The sequence below is a fragment of the Eptesicus fuscus genome, chromosome 3 (genome assembly GCF_027574615.1).
Source record: "Eptesicus fuscus isolate TK198812 chromosome 3, DD_ASM_mEF_20220401, whole genome shotgun sequence".
NCBI classification, from domain to species: Eukaryota; Metazoa; Chordata; class Mammalia; order Chiroptera; family Vespertilionidae; genus Eptesicus; species Eptesicus fuscus.
Genome location: NC_072475.1, coordinates 74974759 through 74995378, shown reverse-complemented (window position 1 = coordinate 74995378; position 20620 = coordinate 74974759).

Genomic DNA, 20620 nt, shown 5'->3' with positions numbered 1-20620 from the left:
GGTGGGAGCTTCGCTCAGGCTGCAGGAAGCCCTATTCTTGCAGGAATATTCCTGTAATGGGCTGCTATTTTACACACACACACACACACACACACACACACACACACACACACACATACTGAGTGGCCAGATTATTATGCGTTCAGTCATCATAATAATCTGGCCACTCAGTGTATATAGACTTTAGGAATCAAGTCTAGGACAGACCTGACATGGTTAATTGCCATCCTGTATTGGGTATTAAGGGCCATATCAATGGAAAGATTACATAGCATGAAGCAAAATAGTCCTGAGGAGATCTGGAGAATATCGTGGTCAGAGAATGAACCTTGATAGAAAAAGGAATTTAAGACAGTATAGTCCGATTGAGACTGGAGGAGCTTCCAAAGACAGGATGTTTTCAACAGAGTTTTCCTCTGACAGATAAGAAGCAATAGTTTTCTATAAATTGTGTCAAATAAAAGAATTTTAGTGATCTTAGCAAGAGTGATTTTAAAAGAGTATTATGAAAATTTTTGTAAGTATGAATTAAGTAAGATGATATTAAATGACCTTTTTAAGAAATAAATGAAATAGAGATAGAGAGGTAGACAATTTGTGAGATAAAAGGTCAGGGAGGATTTTTGGTTAGTTTTTTAGACAGAAATATCCTGAAAACATTTTTGCAGAGAGCGAGAAGAACTAATATAAAGTGATAAGTTAAGAAATAGGTGATAATTTTGAGAACAAAGAAGTCTGAAGGTAGAACTAGACACTAGAATATTCCATTTGTAAGAGTGCAAATTATTTACAGCCAGTGTAGCTCAGTAATTAAGCATTGATCTAGGAACAGAGAAGTCACAGTTTGATTCCCAGACAGGGCACATGCCTGGGTTGCGGGCTAGGTCCCCAGTGCAGCCGATCAGTGATTCTCTCTCATCATTAATGTTTCCGTTTCTTTCTCCCTCATTCTTTCTCTCTGTGAAATAAATAAAAATACATATTTTAAAAGAGTGCAAATTATTGTTAGGGTTGCCGAAGGAGTAACGCATGAGGCCAAAAAGGGTGAAGAATTATGAATTTATTAGGTCATCTGGATACTCAGATGGGCTGAGCCCCAAAATGGCACCAGCACCCAAAGATGGGGAATCAGAAGTTTTTAAATGACTCTAGGTGGGCTTTTTCTGGGCAATGAATTCTCTGTGCCAGGTCAAGACTCTGGAAAAGTCCGGAGGGGAGCGATAATGGTCTTAGCAAGTGGAATGTGGTCTAAAAAAGTGGAATGTCCATTGTGAAGCGGCCTAAAAGTCAGTTCCCAGGGGAGGGGGTATCAATTCAATTATTTGATCAGACCTAACATTCCAGCCTTTTTGTTTTATGGAATAGGGAGGAAGGTCATATCTTCTGTATTTCCTTCCTGCTGAGGGGGTGATGTTGAGATCACAGGGGGAGGGACTTTGATAGTAGTCAGCTGGTTGAGGGGTCACAGCAGCATGATTTCCCCAAGAGATTGGTTTGTGAAGGCTCGAACCGGTCCTGTTGAGTGACTTTGGAGGTAAAAGCTGGTCCTGAGGCTGCCACAGTGAGCGTCACTTGTCTGGTTTTGCTGCTTTTCTGGGCCTGGAGTTGAAATACAACTGAGTCCTAGATGTTATCTTTAGGGAGGAAAAGATCAGGGGTCTAAGTTGCCTGACAAGTGATATGAAAGGGGAGGATAGGTTACCCTGGGGGTGAGGTTCTTGTTTTCCCAGTTTTGCCCCTTGCTAGCATCTAGAGCTTTCTGGCCCAGTGAGTTTCTATACCTGTACCTGGCCCATCATCCTTGCTCTGGGGCGGGTCAATGGGACGATGATTCCTGGAGATAAAAAGAGATTATGATGGTATCTAGGGGTGGTATTTCCTGAATACCAGTAGGGCTAGTACTAGTAGGGCTGGAGACAAACTGTTCTATGAATTTTAATATTGCTGGGGCAAATGCTAGAAGAACAAGAATTATGATAAATGGTCTGGTGGAAGGAAAGAGACATTAGTTTGGAGGGCTGTAGTCTAATATACCAAAATGAGGTTTATCCTCAAGTCATTTACTCTTAAGTGTCCTTGGTTTATGGAAGATAGGGTTTTCTGGGTGGCTGCAAACTGCTTGGAATCTGGATTTTCTAGATGGCTACAAACTGCTGTTTTATTATCTCAGTTTCCCTATTCTGCTTGTCCTGGCTTACTAGCCTGTGTCATTTATATAACTTCCTTTTAACATTTCTCCCTCAAACCTTCTATAACTTTCGCAAATCTTCTTAAAACTTTCACAGACATTCTTACAACTTTAACTCACTTTCTTTTTCCTTCAAAACACATGTCCATGACTATGCCTTCTATTGTCAACTCTTAGAAACCTTATTTTTCCAATGATTACCAAAAAGTAAACAGCCATCATTTCTTAGAGTGACATTTATCAACACACTTTAAGCATACTCTTACTTTCAAGAAAATATATATTCAAGAAAGTACAAGAGACCTTCTGTAATAAAAACTAAGAGCAGGCGAATTAAACCATGTCTAGCAATCAATGTTTCAGTATTTTATGCTATAAAAATATGTAGATGTTTATCATTTAACCCAGCAATGCTCTAAAGCCTTTAAGTTACCAAAGACTTTGGAGAATTATGTATAGGAATATGAGAGTGGAGAAAAGGCAGGGGGAGGAGGGAGCAGGACCCACAGCCTGTTCCTAGGCCTCTAGCAGCTTGGATTTAAAACTGCCACATTTTTCCTCAGAGATAACATGCTAGGTTTTGGGTGATAATGAATTCAGCCTCTGATAGTAGCCATACTGTTAAGTAAGCATTTGTAGTTTTAATAAAGAAACTATTATTTGGGAGAGGAGGGCAAGAAGGTGCTGAGGTGAGAGCAATTTTTAGAGCATTAAAGGGGGTGGGAATGTTGGCCTTGGGATCTAAAGGCTCAGTGAGGGAGTCCCTTTGCCATGTCATGTCATAGAGGAGCTTTGCAAGACTAAAGTTGTAAACCTGGAGGTGAAAGTACCCAGTGAGCCAGAGAAAGGAGAAAATTTCTTGTTCAGAGGAGGGGACAGTCATGGAGGAGATAAAGAGATAAGGTGTCTACAGTCCAAGGAATGGCTCGGCCTTGTCGGTTGAGGGTGAAACCAAACTAGGTGATTGTGGTTAGGGACAACTGGGTTTTATGAGGCAATGCATGGTAGCCCTGGCCAGGCACTGAGGTAGAATGAGAAAAGAATGAATGGGGATATTTAGTAAAATGCAGTGTAGAGGTAAGCTGGCTAATGGTTGTGAGACTAATCTTTCATCCCTCATAATAGAGACTGAGGAGGGGACAAGGGTCCCAGCGAATTCGGAGAGGGCAGAATAAGTGGCCCCAGTGTCAATTAAAAAGGAGATTGGCTTACCTGCCACCACAGTCGTTACCAGAAGCTCTGTCTTTGATGTAAGTCTGTGGGGCCCTGTCAGGGCCAGGGAAGCTTCTTCAATGGCCAGTCCCAGGAGGCCTGGGAGCTCCAAACTGGATCAAGAAGGTAGCCTTGCTGGACTGGCTGAGGTTCAACCTGGAGGGGCCAGACTACAGTCTGATTTCCAGTGGACTTCCCTTCCACACCTTGGGCAGGGCACAGACAGGGGTCTTGAGTTTTAGCAGGGCTTGGTTCAGTGTCCTTCCTTGCTGCATTTGAAGCATGGGCCCAGAGGAGGCATAGCCCCTGACTTAACCTTGGTTGGAGGCCCAGCACTTTGTTTGGGGTTCATGAGATTGGTGGCTAAGAGCTGGAAGGCCTCCTTCTGGGCCTCAGCTTTGGCCTGATCTCAACTTTGTTTTTGGATTTGGGTCTCCTCATCTCTATTATTAAAGGCCTTAAAGGCCAGGTTAATGAGGTCTTTTGAGGGGTTTGTGGACCTCTGTCTAGTTTTTGAAGTTTATGGTGTGTGTTGGGGCTGATTGGGATATAAAATGAATGTTCAGAAGAAGTGTTCCCACTGGGGAGGTGGGGTTTAAGGTGATCAATTTCCATAACACCTCCGTGAGGCAGGAGAGGAGAGCTGGGTCTTCGTCAGGGCCTTGAGTGATTTTATTAAGTTTGTCTTAATTGACCACAATAGCCTCAGTTCCTGCTGCCTCCCACAGGGGCAGAATGGGTGTGGGAATAGAAGAGGCTGTTGAGGAAGGTGGTCTTTGGGTGGCCCAAGAGCAAGTGTTAGGTGGGAAAAGGCTGTTTTGGAGCTTGTATTCTTGGGATTTGGGCTCTCAAGGGCCGAGGAGAAGGTGGTTGCTGGTTAGGAAGGTCTGGGTTTTGGGAACCTATTGCAGATGAGTGAAGGGATGTAAGGGGGTGGAGGTCAGTGGTCTGCTGGGTCAAAAGTAGATTCAGGATCGGAAGTGTTAGGTGTATGATGTTTTGTGTGAAGGAGAAATATCTGATGGGTAGAGCAGGACTGAGAGAGGACTGGGATTGACGGGTGAAAAAGGCCTGGACGTAGGGAATCTCTGACCATTTTCCATTGCAGTGACAGCAATTATCTAAATTGTGCAGTGTGTTAAAATTAAAAGTGCCGTTTTCAGGCCATTGGCACTTATTCTCTAGTTTATATTGTGGCCAAACAGTGTTACAAAATAAAATGAGGTGGTTGGGCATGATCTCCCCCATGAGTGTGCAGAGAAAGTGTAGCCTGGCCCACGAGAGAGGAAGGGTGAGTAACAAATCCAAAGGTGACTAGTTAGGGCAGGCATCCCACTGCTAAACAAATCACCATGAGAAATGTGAGGTGACCCTCCGGACTGGGCATCCCCAATCCAGAAGGACCCAAAGCCAAATGGCTGAGGAGTCTTCTGGCCTAGTGCTAAGACTTTTGAGACTTTTGAGAAGTCCGTGAGAGAGAATGGGCAGAATACTCAAGATGAGAGTAATTGTGAGACGTCACTCACCTAGAAAAGTTTGGTTGGTGTGGGATGGAGATTCAGCAATGAAGGAGAGATTCCAGTTCTGGCATCCTCCTTTGCTGGTTTGGGAGGATCCATAGGGAGGGAGACCTAATCGAGGCCTGCAATGGAGTACCAGAGTAGGATTCAGAGGTAAGCCAAGGTCAAGGTCAAGCTGCCGCTGCCTACTGCTCTCTGAGTAGCAAACTCAGGGTTACTGAAGCTGGGGTGATGGCTCCCCATCCCCGTGCAATCCCCTTGGGTTTCAGCACCAAATTTAGGATCGCTGAAGGAAGAATGCACAAGGCCAAAAAGGGTGAAGAATTATAAATGTATTTTATAATTCATCTGGAAACCCAGACAGGCTTAGCACCAAAATGGCACCAGCACCTAAAGACGGGGAGTCAGAGGTTTTAAAGGACTCTATGTGGGCTTTTTCTGGGTGGAGAATTATATGTGCAAGTCCGGATTCTGGGAAAGTCCAGAGGGTAGAGATAATGGTCTTAGCAAGTGGAATGTGGTCTAAGCGAAAGGGGATGTCCATTGTGAAGTGGCCTAAAGCTCAGTTCCCAGGGAGGGGGTATCGATTCAATTATTTGATCAGACTTAGCAATTATTCTTAGTTTAAGGATGGAAAAATAGAGATACAAAACAAACAAAAAATTCTACCTAAAGAACATACAAAAATTGAGAGACAAAAAGAGAGAAATCAAGTATGAATTAAATCATCAGGCTGTGTTTTTTCATAGGATATGTGGCTTCAACAATAAAAGAAAATAAGGTTGTGTGAATCAACCTTACACTGCCATATGTATACTCACAAATCACATTGACAGTAACAAAGCTTACTTTACTAAAGAACATTTTGTTCAAGGCACACTTTAAGAAGAATCAATTGTTTCTCCTCCCCCCAACTGCCTTTGTTTTGGAGCTTTATATGCTTTAAATTTTCAATCAACTATATTCTTTCAAATGTACTCCTTTGATATTTAAATATACTTAAGTGAGTTTGCATCTTTGGATTAAAAAAAAAAGTAGGTATTAAATTGGTCACTATTTTAGTTTATTTGAAGTAGAGACATTTGTATTGCATTATAGCTGTTTGTCCAACAACAGAAATATGTAGATATATATAATACTACAGTAGTGGATATAAGGGGAACAGAGAATACAATACACCACCTCCTCCTCAAATGGCTTGCAAATTACTTTGAAAAAAATTGCACTCAGCATTTGCAGGACATTCTTTTCATCTTATTTTGTTTGCAAATAAGTTTATCTGAGTGACTTATTCAATGCCAGGTGTAAGTGCTGCTGATGGATTTGCATTGATTTATTTAAAGTACGTTTGCTTCTGAACAGATGCAGGTATTTGCAAGAAGGCCAGCTCAGATGAAAAATCTATTTTTACCTAGGGCACAAAGGGAGGGAAGCCCATATCCATGGCTTTGATCTTATTAACATGGTGTTCCAAGCAACCTCACTAACCAGCCACAGAGAAGATATTGATAAATATGCACATGTATAAAAACGGAGTATCTAATACAACATATCTTATCCATATACTCAGATTCACCTGTGAAGCAACTTGCCTTTCCTAAAATACATAAATCTATAATTTTTTTCAGAATTGGTAAAAAGAAAAGATTTTTTAAAGAACAACTCAACTTCCTACCTAATTGATTACAGTACTAATGCAAATAAAGTACAGAGAGTTGAAATGTTCTATGTTCTTTGTTCAGATACAATTTCATCTCTATTATAAAACACAAACACCAGATATCCAATGAATTATTGAAATCGACTGATCAATACAATAGTCAGAGTTTCAGATTCTGTCAAGCCAAAATACCCGAGTAATCAATGCTATCAAGCACTGTGGAGCAGAATGAGTTGCTTCCCCATCAGGCTCCCATATTACTTGATTAGCATGTACGTTAGTAAATTGTCCATACTCTGTTAAAATGTATTTGCTTACTTTTCACTGCATCAAAGTGTTGGACCCTGGATAACAATGTTATAAGTTTTTCATGTATATATTTCTGTCACTAAACAATGTGCCCGCATATAGTGCTCTTTTAAGTAGTGTTTACTTTATAGAGCAATGGATTACTCTTTTTATTTTTTCTCACTATTCTATCATCTTTACTTGAATTATAATAAACTAGAGGCCCAGTGCATGATTCAATCATGCACGTGTAGGGTCCCCTACACACTTTCGCTTTTCGAGGTGGAGCTGGGTGCCTGTCCGCTGGTGCACCAGGCCTTTCAGAAGCCTCCGGCTCTGCGGAGGCTTCTGAAAGGCCTGGTGCCGGAGCAGACAGGCACCCAGCTCCCCCGCTTTTGATGATCTGCGGCCGCTGAGGGGGGCTACCCTGCTGTTGAGAGGCACAGGGGGCAGGAGTCCCGCCCCCTGCGCCTCTCAACGGCAGCTGAGGGTGGCTGCCACGACACCTGGCTACCCTGCCGTTGAGAGGCGCAGCTGGGTGTCCGGGGCAGGCCCCCTCAGCGGCCACGGATCTGGCCGTTGAGAGGCGCAGGGGCAGGAGGGCGGGAGTCCCGCCCCCTGTGCCTCTCAATAGCAGGGTAGCCCTCCTCAGTGGCAGCGGATCCGTGCCTCTCAATGGCCGGATAGGCCACCCCGAGTCCCGCCCCCCAGCCTCCCGCCGCCCAATCATGGGCTTAGCGGAGTGATGGTAATTTACATGTTACTCTATTATTAGATAGGATTAGAGGCCCAGTGCACAAAATTTGTGCATTGGGGGGGGGGGTGGTTCCCTTAGCCAAACAATCACCCTCTCCAATCTGGGACCCCTCAGGGGATGTCTGACTGCTGGTTTAGGCCCGATCCCACAGGGACTTCTGGCTCCCAACCACTCGCCTGCCTGCCAGCCTGATCACCCCCTAACCACTCCCCTGTAAGCCGGTTCAACACCTAACTGCTCCCCTGATGGCCTGGTTACCCCCAACTGCCCTTCCCTGTAGTCCTGGTTGCCCCCAACTGCCCTCCCCTGCCGGCTTGGCCTCCCCCAACTGCCCCCCCGCAGGCCTGGTCCCCCCCAACTGCCCTCCCCTGCTGGCCTGATTGCCCACAACTACCCTCACCTTCCAGTCATCTTGTAACAGCCATCTTTGACCACATGGGGGCAGCCATCTTGTGCGAGGGTGTAAGGGTCAATTTGCATATTACCTCTTTATTATATAGGATCTTATATTAACAGAGATTAATAAAAATAGATATACATATTAAGGATATATTTGAGGGTTAGGTTTTAGTTATACTAACCTGGTCTGATTTAGCAGCTAATAATTTTTTGAGAGATTGTCCCATCATATTGGGTTTTTTTTATGGTAAGATGTCCAAGAGCAGTTATTTTGTTTAGTTGTTACACACATTCTGACAAAGTTGCTTATCAGAAAGTTGTTTACTGATGTCCTCAGAATATAATAAGTTGATAATCGAATACCATTTCCAGTTCTTTATTTTCTTTTCCACTGAAGCATTAAAATGTCTTCCAAAGTTTTGCTATTAAGATTTATCTATTTGTTGTTTTCATTTCCTTTTTTGTTTTTGGGGTGATGAAGGGGAGCACGGCCTGAAAATGATGTAATAACATTGATCAAACACAGAAATACGTAAATATTGACATTCACCTAACTAATTAGGGTAGAGAAAACAAATACACTTTTGTCTTACTCTAGTGATTAGAGACATTGAAAAACAACAAAATTTATTTAATTTGATTTTGTTCAGGACATTGAAACTGTTTTCCCCTAAAGATAGTAAATTCAGCTATCATGAGAGTGTTCTCACATTGCCCTAAAATGAATCGGGATAATTCTATTCTCAAATGACAGACTATCTCTTAGATTTATTTTATGCACATATTGCCTTATATTTTTATTACATAAAAGAGGAAAAATGAGCCATGAAACTGAAAACAAAAGCCCTGTCTGGGTGGCTCAGTTGGTTGGAGCATTCTCCCATACACCAAAAGGTGGCAGGTTCGCTTCCCAGTGAGGGCACATAACTAGTTTGCAGGTTTGATCCCCTATCAAGGTGCCTACAGGATGTTTCTCTCACATCGATGTTTCTTTCTCTCTTTCTCTCCCTACCTCTCTAAAAGTCAATAAAAAATATATCCTTGAACAACAATTTTTTTTTAAGTACAAAAATAAATCAGAGCAATTATTTGCATCTCAATGACCTCCCAACATTGCCTGATTTTACAGGGTACCTGCACTGAACTAAGAAATAAAGTAATTTTCTAAATAAGCACACTTGTCCAAGAAGTTGATTTGCTCCACCTCTAGCCCAATTATCTTGTTTTGACTTTGGAGAGTGGATGGCCAGCTAATTAAATTGCCTTGGAGAGATCAACAAGAAAACAGCTTTCACCACATTTACTCACCTCTTTTTCAGCAGCAGTAAGGGTTCATGATTTAATTGTCAGCATCTTTGACCTCATGGAAAGATCAGAGAAAATCCTTAAAGTGATCTCCACCCAAAGTTCATTACTATAGATTGGTTTCTTATTTGTTTGTTTGTTTGTTTTGTTTTTTATTGTGTGTGTGCTCCTGAAGTAAGAACATCAATCATTTGTTCAGGCCCACAAAGTAAACTCCATGTCGACAGGATAGGGCTTACAGAAGGAAAAGATTCAGCCTATTAGCATAGGTAGCTAGATGTGAATAAAGAAAGGAAGGGAAGGGATTGACATTGTTGCGCCTAATGGGCTGGGGAGCTGAATGGACACTGAGCCTGTTTGCTGCACTAGGAAGGTACAGCTTCACACACTCCAGGAGTCACAGCATTGCCAACCAAGGATTAACATACTTCTCCTCCCCGCTCAGGTACCTGGGGAGAAGGAGGAGGCAAGCACATGCACAACAGAAGTCACAGTGGCTCAGGGAGAGGTGCTTCTATAGGCACGCGCAAAAGGTGGGCCCAGCATAAGTCTGCAAACGTTTGGGAAGTTGATTGATCATTTTTAAAAAGCTCCTCGTTCTTCCCAAGCCAGAGAAAATATAATGCTAGGGAACAAAGCCCCTTTCTCTTTCTCTCTCTCTCAATAACACATGCTGGCCCCATTCATTTGTTAGTTCTTTAGCAATGAGCAGGCAGGTCCAGTAACTATCAGGGTCCCTGGCAGACCATGCAGGCTCCAAAGGACTAAGCTTTAATATGGAAAAGAAACTGGTCACTGGCCTTTGTTTTTGCCTTGATGAAGACAAAAGAGGAATTTTATCCACGGTGGAAGGATGGAGATGGGACACCTTTTATTTCCACCTGAATAAACCTTACCACAGCACAATATCTGGTGCACGGGCCCTTGGAATGCTTTTCTTGTGATCCCGTGAAAGAACACGCTAGCCACCAGCAGCATTCCTATCTCCTAAGTCCACTTTTGACCTGGGAATTGTGAAATAATAGAATACAGCTCACAGTTTCTCATTTGAGAAATCAATGGGAGGGGGGAAATAGAACAGTTAGTTTTTTTCCTTCTACATAGACAACAATAGTACATTAATCATATTTGAGTCCTCTACCTATGTAAAAGGCAAGTGGCTAAGGGTCTATGATTCTTAACACTATAAGTACTTTACTTTTGGTTGCTTTTCTTCTGTTTCTTTTTAGGTATTTTCATTCTTATAATCATCATAATCATCATCATCATCATCATTTATCCAAATATACTATTTATTACTTATCATGTGCCAAACTATGCTAAATGATTCAAATGTACTATATGACTTAGTTATTGAATTTACCATTGTTTTTTATATTTGAAACCTGAAGAAGCTGATGCATATGGAGAACTAGTTGTAAATCTAGAAAATGGTAGAACATGATCTTAAACTCAGATATGTCAAAGATCCTGCTCTTAATCACTTCAATATAGCATAGTGTAAATGGCTAGACTATATCTTAAAGACAGAAAGGAAACTGCAACTACATAGCTAAAAATATGTCTTCATACATAAGAACATATCAGTAAAGAAAAGTATAATAACCAAAATTCTGTTTGCCTTTGTTTTTGGCATGTTTAATAGTGCTATGCTTGATCACTTTTGGTCAATTCTAATGAAAAGTTTAGATGATCTCCAGTAATAATAAGTCACGTGTTAACACAGATTTCTTTTCACTACGGATACTAGAACTCTCTTATTAATACTATATATTGTTACAATGTGCATCTGTATGTTACTCTAAAGAGCTTTAAATGATGAAAATTGATCTTCTAGGGAAAACTATATAAAGATTGCCAAACAGGACAGACATGCCTTAACTCTACAAGAGAGTATTTCTCATGATATGTTTCTACTTTTTAGCTAAGTGTTAAATATTCTCTGTATATTCCCCCCAAAGAGGGAGATTTTTGGCAATAATTAATGCCTGATCTAGATCACACAGTGTGGTCTATAGCTCACAGGTGATAGCTAGAAAGTGCAAAATGTATTTCTCCTCCATTTCAAGAACACATTGAAAATAGACTGATGACTATAAATTTGTTTAGGGGTAGAATGCAACTGGTTGTTTAGATGAGAGTGGGGGTAGGAAATGGAGGAGTAGGGGATGATTCCCTCACTGAAAAAGTTATGTTCTTTCTAGAGTGGAGCCAGGGTAGTTCTAAGTAATAACCATAAAGCAGCTATGTTGAAGGAACCATATCAGCAACAGCAACAGTGGGGATCTAGAGGAGGATTTGCAGGAAAGGCTGGTGGAAGAGGTGATGGTCCAGTCAAAACTGGAACCAGGGATATAGTAACTATTGTAATCAATGCTATTGCAACTATGGATATAACAGCCAATGTTAAGGTGATTATGGAAGCTATTTCTATGATTATGGCAGCCAGCATAGTGATTATGGGAAAGTATCCAGGTCAGGTGGTCATCAGAATAGCTACAAACCATACTAAGTTATTCCATTTGCCACTTACCTCAAGAGTTGATGAGATAGTATTTTACAATTTGAAGATTCATTTAAAAGTGGCTCCTGTTACCTGCTAATAGCAGTTCAAACTAAAGTTAAAGAAACTTACTGGAAATTATTAAATTTAACAGAGAAAGACTATGCAAACCAGTGTTCACATAGGATGTTATTGTCTGTCTTGATAATTATAGTTTAATTCTAATTATTTATGGTGCTCTTTTCATAATACAATAATACTAGAAATTTGTGCACTCAGAGTGAGAGGGTCCCTCAGCCCAGCTGGCACCCTTTTGCAGTCCAGGAACCCTTGGGGGATATCCAATAGCCAGCTTAGGCCCACCCCATGGGGAACAGGTCTAATCCGGCAATAGGACATCCTCAGTGCTGCTACGGAGGCAAGAGAGGCTCCCGCCACCATCGCTGTGCTCAACAGCCATGAGCCCGGCTTCTGGTTGAGCGGCACTCCCCCTGTGGGAGCACACTGACCACCAGGGGGAAGCTCCTGCTTTGAGCATCTGCATCATAGCGACTGGTCATTTGGCAGTTCGGTTGATTTGCATATTAGCCTTTTATTATGTAGGATAAGCCCAGGAGAGTATTATGTGAATTTGGATAAGCCTTTAAAAATAGGAGTAACACCCAACAGGTGTAGCTCAGTTGTTGAGCATTGACCTATGAACCAGGAGGTCACAGTTCGATTTCTGGTCAGGGCATATGCCCAGGTTGCACACTAGATCCCCAGTGTGGGACATGCTGGAGGCAAGTGATCAATGATTCTCTGTCATCATTGATGTTTCTATCTCTTTCTCCCTCTCCCTTCCTCTCAATAAAAATACATTTTAAAAAATAGAAGTAACTTAATAATTGTATCTAGAATTTAATAAACATTTGCTAGCAAGCAAAAAAAGCACTTCACATGGATTTTACATGCATTATTTTGCATCAGCTTTCACATATGCACACACACAAATATACACACACTCTCAAACTCATTTACATGTGCATGTACACTCCACACATTAAGGTAAGAAATGCATATGCAATTTATGCATTGCAGATTAAGATATTAGAACATAGGAATACAAAGAAAGAGATTGCCTTTGATAACAAAGTCACTACCATGACTTTAGGTATACCCAATTCTTTGGTGCACATGATTGAACTCCATTTCTTCCTTTTACTGGCTTCAACTGTTGTATCTTTCTAAAAAGCATGAATATATGTATGTGTTTAGATGAAAGCATTGCTATTTTTTTCTTTAGAAGAATGAAAAGAGAGAGGTTTTATAATTCATAATAAACAAAGGCAAACTTGAAACTTAAGAGGTTGAACAGGAAAGAGCTGAAACCCAAGATTTCACTTGCTATTAAAAAAAGTTCCTGTCAGCCAATGTCATACCACTTCCCCACATTTTTTTCTTCATGTTTCTTCCAGAAAAATCACAGTTGCTCAAGAAAGTATTATATTTCTCTACCTGGATAAACAGAGTGATACACTATTGATTATAACATGAATTCTGAAAATTTTATGAGCCCATAACTTATGTTTATTTCAAAACTCCATGTCAAATAAAATGAACTAAGAAAAAAATATAAATTTGATATTATTTTTAGGTTATGTAAAATATAGAAGTGGTTATGCCTGACAAATAGACTAAGCATATTAGTCTATAATCATTTACAGACTGTCAATGTAATACTGTGTATTTCAATTTATATTTTATAAGGTTTACTCTATGGTATTAAATATTTTATAATCATTAGCAATTATTTTGCAGCTCCTCACAGAAGTTCTCCTTCTGATAACATAAAATATACATAGGTGGATATATTGATAGGCATATCGTGAGTTTTGTGTGTTTTCTAACATAGTTTATAAATTACTTTTTTAAATGTAACAACAAAATGGAAATACACTAGTTTGATCTTTTCCAACCAAATGCCAGTTTTAAGAGAATTTGTTTCCTCAATAATAAAGGCATTGGCATCTATTTATGATCTTTAAAGTAATTGAATGAATTTGTGAAATCAGTTCTACTTGAAACTTACCAAATTTATCATTCTGACCTCCAAATTATTGTATTAACATAATATAAATTATACTAATATTACATTCTTTTTCTTTTATCCATGTATTTCAAAGAACTTAGTATGCATAAAGGTGTTTCCCTTTTTATAAAATATATACAAATAAGTCTGTTGATTTATTAAGAATAAGACCCTCCCTCTGACAGAAGCAATGATCACAAAAAATGATTATTTCTTTACTGAATATTCAAGACTACCCATTCACTACATATGCAAGGAGAGCTATTGCACAGCATCATGAGCAAGAACCCATAAAGAAAAATGCTTTTCAACAAAGTACATTTGACTGTTATACATATCCTGATAGAAGAGATGGCAAAGGCATCTAGAAAATGTCATTGTTTCCAGTAAGTAAACTGACTTTCCATTATGTTTACTGAATGCAATAAGGCAACTTGTATTCACATATGAAAAGTTTCTGCCTTTTGAAAAGTATGTCTAGAGTCTTGTAAAATACAGAATCATATGAAGATGGCTTACTTTTATTATTTTTTGAAAAACTAAGATTGAACTTCAGTGAAGTTTGCAAGATAATCAATAAAGGTTTCTTTGACATGTTCTGCTATGCTGAAGAACATATAACCTTACAGGAGATGGATCAAATGACTATAATCAAAGTGGATAATTAGAATCAGCTCAACTTTTAGTATCATTAAAAGTACATAGTCTCCCCACGGCCAGTTTGGCTCAGTAAGATAGAGTTTCCCACCTGCTGACTAAGGGTACCAGGTTCAATTCAGGTCAAGGGCACATGCCCAGGATGCTGGCTCATTCCCCAAAAGGGGGCATGTAGGAGGCAGCCAATCAAAGATTTTCTCTCACTATTGATTTTTCTATTTCACCCCCATTCTCCCTTCCTCTTTGAAATCAATACAAATAAATAAATAAATAAATAAATAAATATAAATATATATATAAATATATATATATATACACATATATATGTGTGTATGTGTGTGTGTGTGTGTGTGTATTAGAGGCCCAGTGCACAAAATTCTTGCACGGGGAGGTGGGGTCCCCTCAGCCCAGCCTGCACCCTCTCCATCCATTCCGGGACCACTCGGGGGATATCCAACTTCCTGTTTAGTCCCAATCCCCAGGATCAGGCCTAAACTGGCAGTCAGATATCCCTCTCATAATTCAGGACCACTAGCTCCTAACTGATCACCTGCCTGCATGCCTGATCAACCCTAACTGTCCCCTACTATTCTGATCACCCCTAACCACCTCTGCCTGCCAACCTGAGTGCCCCTAACTGTTCCCCCTGCTGGCCTGATCACCCTAACTGCCCCCCCCCCCACCAGCATGGTTTCCCGGCACTGGCTCCCCTGCCAGCTAGTCACCCCCAACTGCCCCACTGTGCCAGTCCCCCTAACTGCCCCTCCCTGCTGACCTGGTCACCCCAAACTGCCCCCCACAAGCCTGGTTGCCCCTTACTGCTCCCCTCTGCCAGCCAGGTTGCCCCTCACTGCACCCCTTGCTGACCTGGTCGCCCCACGCAGCCTGCTGTTTGGTCATTTGGTCATCCTTCACTAACCTCCCTGCTGGCCTGGTCACTCCATGCAGCCTGCTGCTCAGTCGTTTGGTTGTCCCTCTCTAACCCCTGCCAGGCTGGTTGCCCAACTCAGCCTGTTTGGTTGTTCATTCAGTTGTTTCAGATGTGATTGCCTTTGGCTCTTTATATATATAGATATTGTATCTACTAAAGAGGGAATATGCTAATTGACTGCCACACCCTCAAAGATGGTGGTGTCCCTAGCCTCAAGATGGCGGCACTCAGTCCCCTCAGCCCCGCCAGGGCGGCAGGTGTGCGGCAAGGCTGGGCCCACCTCCAGGCAGGCCCAGCCACTCCATGTGCCTATCTCCTGAATCCCCCAGTCGCCTCAGCCCCCGAGCCGCCCAGGGCCAGCCCGAGGAGCAGGCAAGCCTCGGATATTGGCTGCCCAGCTGACGCCCAAGGTGCAGGGAAGCCTCGGATGGTTGCTACCCAGTAACCCAGGGCTACCCAAGGCTCAGGTAACCAGGGCTGGCCGAGGGATGTGCTGCTGGCAATGGCAGCAGCAGAGGTGTGATGGGGGCATCACCTTCCCCTGATTCCAGGTTACCTCCCGCCCCTGAGGGCTCCCAGACTGTGAGAGGGATCAAGTGGGCTGAGGGACCCCATCCTCCAGTTCATGAATTTTCATGGACTGGGCTTCTAGTATATATATATATATATATATATATATATATTAGAAGCCCAGTGCATGAAAATAAATAAATATATATATATATATAAAATATGTATATATATATGTATATACACACACACACACACACACACACACTAATAAAAAGATAATATGCTAATTATACCGGATAGACTGGACGTCTTCCAGACATCATTCCAGACGTCCTTCCGGATAAAACCAGGGGTGCAGCCATCCTGCAAACCCCCACGGGCCCCTCACCCAAGCAGGTCCATCCCCCAGTGGGGACCCCCCACCCCGATCAAGGGCGTGGCTGGCCTTCAAACCACCTGTGGCCCCTCACCCAGGCCAGCCACACCCCCGAGAGTGGAACTCCACACTGATCTGAGGCCCCCTTCAGAGCAGGACACCCAGCCCTCATCCATGCACCAGGCCTCTATCCTATATAATAAAAGGATAATATGCAAATTGACCTTAATGGCAGAATGACCAGAACAACCACTGGACCAGTCACTATGAGGCACACTGACCACCGCTTGGTCCTTTTCCCCAGTCAGCAGGCTTCGATCATCTGATGGCCACCCACAGAAGTGGCAGAGCTGGTGAGCATGCGGGAACAGCTGACCTCTCTTTCTCTTCCCCTGGCTATCAGGCACCGATTACCCATTGGCGAATGGAGAACTGGGGGTGGGTGGTGGCATGGGATGGGGCTGGCTTGGGCAGATGGGGAAGATGGCCCTGAATCCCTGATCACAAGCCAGGCCTAGGGACCGTATCTGCACACAAATTTCATGCACCGGGCCTCTAGTATATCCTAATATATAAAAATCCAGGGTCTGTAATGACTGACTGAAGGCTTGACCGAACACCGAAAGCCATCCTGCAGTCAGTGCTGGGTTCCTGTAGCAATGCAGCACTGACTGCCTTCAGTGCAGGTGCAGCAACCCAGCACTGACTGCCAAGTGGGCTGTGGATCAGGCCCAGAGAGAGGCCCAAAGAGAGAGGCAGGTTCTGATCTGCAGCCTTCATGGCAGCTGTTGATAAACCATTGCCTCTCTCTTTCTCTCCATACTTCACCAGCAGCCACACCTCTGTGCCTCCTCGGGGGCTGCTGATCAGCCCCGCCTCTCAGATCAGGCCCAGAGATAGGCCCGGAGATACTGACTGGCATAGAAACTGACCAATCAGAACCAAATCTGGGTGAACTGTGAGAAGCCAATGGTTACCTAGAAGGCAGAGCTTTTGACACTGACTGGCATAGAAACTGACCAATTAGAACCAAATTGGCCAGCAGGGGAGGGCAGTTGGGGCCAACCAGGCTGGCAGGAGAGGAGAGTTGGGGGTAAGATCAGGCCAGTGGGGGAGGGCAGTTAGGGGTGATAGGCAGGCAGGCAGGTAAGTGATTAGGAGCCAGCTGTCCCTGATTGCAAGAGGGATGTCCAGCTGCAGGTTTAGGCCAGGTCTCACAAGCCTAAAACTGGCAGTCAGACATCCCCCAAGGGGTCCCCAATTGGAAAGGGTGCAGGCTGGGCTAAGGGAATCCCCCTCTTCAGGCATGAAATTTGTGCACCGGGCCACTCGTGTGTGTGTGTGTATGTGTGTGTGTGTGTGTGTGTGTGTGTGTGTGTGTGTGTGTGTATATTCTTAGATTTTTTTTTAAATAAAAACTGTAACAAATATTTCACATCTGAAAATAAAGCACAGATTAACCCATTGCCTGCAGAGTAAGCTACATAATTCTGTAAATATTCTCATTATGTTTTTAATTTGAGACCTCGCTATTTGGTAATTATACTTAAAGCTTGACATACTAGTATATAATTCATTTTTTTAATCCAGCAACATAGCAAAATATAATGTTTTATAAATCAACAACAAATAATTTTATTATTATTGTGAACCACCTAATGCTGAGACATTCTCTTACTCATGTGTCTTGAAACCAAGTGTTTTTCTATCTTTTTTTTAAAATAAATAACACATTTTTTCAATCAATAAGTTTAAATGTTCAACACACATGATTTCAGAATGTCCTACTGAGTTTTTTTAAAAGCTGGCCTCTTAAGAGTAAAATATGGTAATTATTATAGAAAAAAATACTCTTAAAATTTAAAGTACATTCTTAAAATTCTTAAAGCTTTTGTAAAACCTTTTCTAAATTAAAAGCATCAAAGTTTATTTAAAGCTATAGGTGGTATTGAAGTACTTTAATGGAACAGAGTGGATGTATAAGCCTAATTTCAAATGAATAAAATAATCCACAAAAATTGTTTGGTACTTAGGTAGCCATTTAAAAAGTATATCAGTGAGTTGTTCACCGTACATAGGTAAGTCATAAAAACATGCTACAAAAGGCCATGTGCAGATAATCTTCCATATATTAAAATATCTGGCATATATAAAGACTAAGTACAGAGATAATATCTTTAAAAGATTTTGTGTGTTTTTTTAATTACAAATTAATTCCCACATTTTCCCTTCTAACAACAAAACTGGAAGGTGGTGCTGAGATATTGAAAGAAAAGATGATAAATATGATGTACTAATGTAAAATAAGCTAATTCAATCATTTAAATTCTTTGAAGGCATTGGAATTCTTAGTTATTATTGAAAGAAAAAATTGTATACTACAAAACTCATTTTAAAAATTTAAGCTTTTAAGACTTAAGATGTTGCAAAGTAAACTAGAGTCTATATGAACAGATAGTTTTTGTTACTACATATTTAAAAAAATGTTGGTTTGGAAAAAGGAAAGTCATTTTCCACCCCAACCTCTCTGTAGCCATCACTCACTGGAGACCAGATTGTAAAACACGTTGATGTGTTGGAAAATCTAAGCACAAAAGGATGTGCATCTTGCTTCCTTAGGGATGTCCACTGGAAGACAAACACTGAAGTATTTAACAGTGGAATTATTTGGGAAGATGACCATGCATGCTTTTAATATTCTGCTTGTTTACATATCTGTATTTAAATACATTTTCTTTGTAGTCATTATAAATTTATATAAAGCTAAAGGAATAGTTGCAAGGATGACCTGCTTTGTGCCTCTTGTTATCATATTTTTCTTTTTTGATGAATATAAATTAACAATTAAAAGTAAGAGGACAAGCTGAAATTGGCATAAAGAATTAAAGGATAGCCCTAGCCAATTTGGCTCAGTGGATAGAGTGTCAACCTGTGGACTGAAGAGTCCTGGGTTCGATTCTGGTCAAGGGCATATACCCGGGTTGAAGGCTCAATCCCCAGTGTGGGTATGCAGTGCAGGAGGCAGCCTATCAATGATTCTCTCTCATCATTGATGTTTCTATCTCTTTCTTCCTATCCTTTCCTCTCTGAAATCAATAAAAACATATTGAAAAGAAAAGAATCTATACTAATAAAAGGGTAATTAGACTGGATAGACTTGGCATCTTCCAGACATCCTTCTGGACAAAGGCACAATGGCAAGGGCCGAGTTAGGGGCAATCAGGCTGGCAGGGGAGGGCAGTTAGGGGCGATCAGGAAGGCAGGCAGAGGTGGTTAGGGGCGATCAGGCAGAAGGTGGTTAGGAGCAATCAGGCAGGCAGGCAGGTGAGCAGTTAGGAGCCAGTGGTCCCGGATTACAAGAGGGATACTGGTTGGAGAGGATGAAGGCCTGGCTGAGGGATCCCCACCCCTGTGCATGAATGTTGTGCACTGGGCCTCTAGTATAGGATAACAGAAAGAATTGGCTTCTTTTCTTTTAGTAACCTTCCATCATTTACAATAGGTCATTCTTTCTTATTAGGGTTGAAGAAATAAATAGAATAACTTTCTGCAGTGTGTCATTACTTATATTTAATCAGGAAAAAAATAGGGAGTTCACCCAATGAACCAACCTGTTCATTGCAACAATCTTTAGAAAGTAGTAAATAAATTAAAAAGTAACAAGTGTTGATGATAGTAAAATAACACCAATATATTAAGGATAAGGACCTAAACAACTTTATAAATTAATGCATATAAAAACATTCAAATAAATATTAACTTCACTTCAATAGTAATAAATTAATGTTCCTAGACTTTTTATGGTATTATATAACTTTCTATCTCAGTAATACCCAGGCTTAATTATTTCAGTGAATATACAAACTTGCAGTATAAAAATATTTTATATATTTTTAAAACATGATATATCCTTTATTCTTAACCTTCCCTGGTATCAGAGTATGCCCCCATATATCCTTTCCATAGAAAATAAGAAGTCATCCTTTCTACCTAAATATCATATTAAATTCCTTATCGTATCTATTATTCTCATTTAAACTTAATCATCTTTTTTGATAATTCCTGAGAACGTCATGCTGTCTCTGAATAAAGAGGCTAATATTTCTCTATGATAAAGTAGGAAACATCAAAAAAATTAAACAGAACTCATAGTTTATATAAGGTTGCTGTTGGCCAAAAATGAAAGCATTAACAATGCAGAAATATTTTATTTCAAGTACTTCTCTGTGTAGAGGATATA